The sequence below is a fragment of the Pelophylax lessonae genome (genome assembly GCF_965119305.1).
Source record: "Pelophylax lessonae genome assembly, chromosome: 1".
Lineage (NCBI taxonomy): Eukaryota > Metazoa > Chordata > Amphibia > Anura > Ranidae > Pelophylax > Pelophylax lessonae.
In genome coordinates, this window is record NC_138768.1 from 705,659,840 (window position 1) to 705,664,825 (window position 4,986).

General features: G+C 42.2%; 1 pseudogene across 1 annotated transcript in view; it reads left to right on the forward strand.

The window, feature by feature from the left end:
- Positions 1 to 3,102, forward strand: part of LOC309549118 — a 3,437-nt pseudogene extending 335 nt beyond the window's left edge. Inside the window, exons 2-6 of the transcript in view lie at positions 1 to 238; positions 1,388 to 1,486; positions 2,492 to 2,608; positions 2,741 to 2,791; positions 2,933 to 3,102. The exon at positions 1 to 238 is cut by the window's left edge and continues 138 nt beyond it. The product of the transcript in view is annotated as an uncharacterized misc_RNA (transcript). The remainder of the gene's footprint in view (positions 239 to 1,387; positions 1,487 to 2,491; positions 2,609 to 2,740; positions 2,792 to 2,932) is intronic.
- The last annotated feature ends 1,884 nt before the right edge of the window (positions 3,103 to 4,986 follow it).

Consider the following 4,986-nt stretch of genomic DNA (forward strand, 5'->3'; position numbering starts at 1 on the left):
GTGTCCCACACTGAGCCCCTCATCAATGAAGATCTTCTAGAACTTAAAAAGGAGAGATAAGATGTGCAGGATGAGGTTGAGATCATTGAGCAGCCTGAAAGCCTAACTACAAAAATTATCTTTGAAGCTTTCCATCTTTTTGATAGTGCCATGGCTCTTTTTGAAAAGCATGATAGGGATTTTGAAAGAGGTTCTAAAGTCAATGCTAACATTTCAGGGGTTTATGCCAGTACAAAGTGTAGCACCCTACAAGATAGGTGCTAGACAAAAGTATAGTGGGCCTTGGCTGCCTAACAGCAGGGTCATGATTTTCAGCTGGGCTGTCATGTCTCCCAGGTGTGGCTGCTGAGAGGGGAGTCTCCCCACTGGCTCCATGAGAAGGGCTCTCATTGGGCAGTGGAGGAAACGCAATCAGTGGCACATTCAGTCCTGTATCTACCCCAGAAAGGCAGACTCTGCCGCACAGGATTCTGGGAGTGGGTATAAGTCTGAGGGGAATGCATGGTGCAGTGTCTTTGGCGGTAGGCAGAGTCCCAGGAGGGAGGGTACGGCTGTCTCTCCTCCTGTCAGAAGGGTCAGGTGTCTCGGGTGGCTGCCTGAGAGTCCAGAGAGAGAGAGCTGAGCTGAGCTGCAGCGAGGATCTGGTGTGCCGAGGACCAGTGGAGATAGAGGGGTTCAGTTCCAGGAAAGCATGCCAAGTCCATGAGTACTTTGAATTGCCCCTGAGGGTCTGCCTAGTGTAGAGGGACCACTCCGGTGAAGGTCCCAGGGATCCAGGAGTCAGCTAGTGTCAAGGGGGTGCCTAGAGAGAGGACCCTGAAGTGTCAGAGGGGGTGCCTAGTGAGAGGACCCTGAAAGTGTAGAGGCGGTGCCACCGGTTGGGCCCTGAAGAGTCAAGTGTACAGCGTGCAGTGTTAAGGGTTGCAGCAGCACAAGCAGTTACAAGGAGCTACCTCAGTCAATGAAGGGCTAGAGGGAGCCATTTGCAGGACTTTTGAGCTAGACAGAGTGCCAAGAGTCAAGTGTTACTACAGTCCTTGATCTTCTGAGTTAACCACGAAGTTAAAGTCGAAGTTTCAGCATTTTCAGTAAAACAGTATTTTCAAGCACCAGGAAGCGTTGGTCGGCATTCAGCTGCCGTCAGAACAGCGTTAACAGGCATTTTTCTACAAAGTGTCCCAGTTAAACCTAGTTGAGCCAGAGGAGTATCCCACTCATTTCCTTCTCCCATCCCCATTACAAAATTAACAAAACCAACCAAAGATGCCGGAATGGTCATTGTCTCAGCTCTCACACTTGGGTTTTCAACTTAAATGTGTTGGAAGTGTTACTGGTAACAATGGCAGACCCATGTCAGGCCCATTGCCTGGAAATATTGCTACAAAAGAAATATACAGGAAAAAGAAGAGAGCTACACTTCAAACCTCCATAGACACTTACTTTTCTAAAAGTCCATCAGCACGCAGATCATCAACATTGATTGACAGTCATTTTTATCCCAGATCATCATCAATTGACAGTCTATTTTCAGTGATGGTGAAGGGAGCGCTGATATGGATGAAAATAAAGCTGCAACTAAATCCCTCCTATCTCGGTAGAAGTCCGCTCGGAGGAAACGCGTCAGGGAGGAGGCACGCCGTCACTAACCAATCCGCGGACCGCACTGCAGGCGGCCCACCAGGGTTCCTGCTAAGAGCTTATGTTTTCCCCAAAAATGTAAGTGCGATTCTTGTCTCTATTCAATAAAGTTATAAGGATAATGCACTATTGGCCCCCTTTTTTCATTTCTGGGGAATCACCTGTGACCACCGGTAAGGAACTTATTCCACGGAGCTACACAGGGGTCCATACATTTTTCTGGAACATTCGGATTACATGCTGCTGTTGGTGATTGAAAGAGACCCAAAGGCTACAAAAGCACCTTTTTCTTGATCCATCTGGTAAGAGGCTATTTACTCTTAACCACACACGAGGTGGGCAGAGCTGGTTTTTCTTTATCACCGCACAGAATATTTATCTTGGAAAAGTTCACTGCACCTTATTTTCACCCGTCTGGTAAGGGGAATACCTGATAAGTGTTGGGATTCACCTGCACAGTTTATAAATATCATTTTTCTGTCACAAGTTCCCCTGTTGTGAATTGGGATCTTTACTCAAACACTGGTGTGAATGTTACACAAAAGGACTTTATGAACTTTATTTGTGAATTTTTATTTTTCCAAAGATCCCTATTGTCATCTTGTTTGATTGGTTTATACACCTTATTCATTTATATATTGTTTGGAGAGTATTTTTACATACACTATTCCACATTTTAGCGCACTATATTATTTATTTAGTCTATTTTCAGCTCTGACATCACCATCAAGTCTTGCTTCTACTCTGATTGCTACTTTTAATATACTCAATTTGCCAGCAAGAAAGTGTCTCGCATTTGAAGACTTTACTTGTGAAACAGAAGATGCCTGTATGCCTGCCAGTCCATTTCCAGCTCTGCCATCACTATTAGGTCCTGCTCCTACTCTGATTGCTACTTGTAGTACACCCAATTCGCCAGCAAGAAAGTGTCTGGCCTTTGAAGACTTGACTTGTGAAACAGAAGATACCTGTGTGCCTGCCAGTCCATTTTCAGCTCTGACATCACCATCAAGTCCTAGTTCTACTCTGATTGCTACTTGTAATACACCCAATTTTCCAGCAAGAAAGTCTCTCGCCTTTGAAGACTTGACTTGTGAAACAGAAGATACCTGTATGCCTGACAGTCCATTTCCAGCTCTGACATCACCATCAAGTCCTGCTTCTACTCTGATTGCTACTTGTAATACACCCAATTTTCCAGAAAGAAAGTCTCTCGCCTTTGAAGACTTGACTTTTGAAACAGAAGATACCTGTATGCTTGCCAGACCATTTCCAGCAATTACATCACCAATAGGTCCTGCTCCTACTCTGATTGCTACTTGTAGTACACCCAATTCGCCAGCAAGAAAGTGTCTCACCTTTGAATACTTGACTTGTGAAACAAAAGATACCTGTATGCCTGCCAGTCCATTTCCAGCTCTGACATCACCATCAAGTCCTGCTCCTACTCTAATTGTTACTTGAAATACACCCAGCAAGGAAGCGTCTCGCTTTTGAAAACTTGACTTGTGACACAGAAGATACTTGTATGCCTTCATGCCTCCTACTACAATAAATTCTCTCTGCTTCTCTGGCCTTGTGATAACAATCGAATAGGGTAAGCTTACAATTTTTATTTCAACATTGTGTTTATTTTAGTTATGAATGCCTTATTTATATCAGTTATGCCTGTAAATGACTATTGGAGTGCAGCACATGCATTGAGAAGTGAAAAAAGGTATTGCTTCACTTTAAGTACATTTTCATTTTAAATACATGCTCTGGTCCCATTGTGTACTTAAAAGTGGGGTATGCCTGTATATGAATATTTTTTTTGATTTCACTTGGGGTATGTTGTGATTTAGCTACATTTTGACATATGCTTTCACATAGGTCACTATATTGAAAGAGATGATAGCGCTGTATTAATTTTATATTTATATATCAGAAAGATACCTGCAGCTTCAAGCAAAAACATTTGCAGCCAGCCAACCGGTAACTCTCCCAAAAGGTGTATCTCAAGGGAAGAAATAAAGCCCTCTCATGGTGTAGTAAGCTTACAAACTTGTATTTATTAAAGTTAAAAATAACACTCACATGGATTCAGATTAAAAACAGCATAATGTTTGGATAAACAAGTTTCCAGAGAAAATAGCTGCACTCAACTCTGTTTGGGTACGTGATGATGTCACACGCCAAAGCTCCATCCTGTGCATTTCGATGATGACGTCTTATGATGACGATATGCATAGGGTGGAGCTTTGGCTTGTGACATCATCATGTACCCGAACAAAGCAGAGTAAGGCCATTTTCTTGATTGGAAACTTGTGCAATCTAAGCATTTCACTGTTTTAATCTGGATCTATGTGAATGTCGTTTTTAACTTCAATAAATACAAGTTTGTAAGCTTACTACACCATGAGAGGGTAAGCTTACAATTTTTATTTCAACATTGTGTTTATTTTAGTTATGAATGCCTTATTTATATCAGTTATGCCTGTAAATGACTATTGGAGTGCAGCACATGCATTGAGAAGTGAAAAAAGGTATTGCTTCACTTTAAGTACATTTTCATTTTAAATACATGCTCTGGTCCCATTGTGTACTTAAAAGTGGGGTATGCCTGTATATGAATATTTTTTTTGATTTCACTTGGGGTATGTTGTGATTTAGCTACATTTTGACATATGCTTTCACATAGGTCACTATATTGAAAGAGATGATAGCGCTGTATTAATTTTATATTTATATATCAGAAAGATACCTGCAGCTTCAAGCAAAAACATTTGCAGCCAGCCAACTGGTAACAACAGCTGCATAGTATAGAGAGGGGAAACTGACTTGTCCCTCCCTCTCTGTGACCCTGGAAACCGCAAACGAGGAGAATTTTGTCATTTCCAGTTTTGCCTCTCTGTTTACCTGGCCATTAGCGGCCAGGAAAGCAGATGATCAGATTGATCTGTGTCTGATTGGCTGCATTGGAAGCCAGAGGAGAGATCTGGGGTCTAATAGACCCCAGATCTCTCCATTAAGAGGACCTGTAATGGCCTATGCTGTCACAAGGGATGTTGTTTATCCCTTGTGATAGCAAAAAAATGATTAAAAGAAAAAAAAAAAAAAACAAGCAGACTCGACGGACTCGATGGTCTTTTTTCTGCTGTAATTTTTCTGTGTTTATAGTAAAAAAAAACACCCCACATCTAGAAGCCTAAATGCATTGCGTTGCTGCCATGTGATTGGCTGATTAGCAATTTGTGCTACCAAGCAATTAAACAGATGTACCTAATAAACAGGTGTACCTAATAAACAGGTGCACCTAATAAAGTGGCAGGTGAGTGTATAAATTGCACCATGATCAGCTCCTCCCAG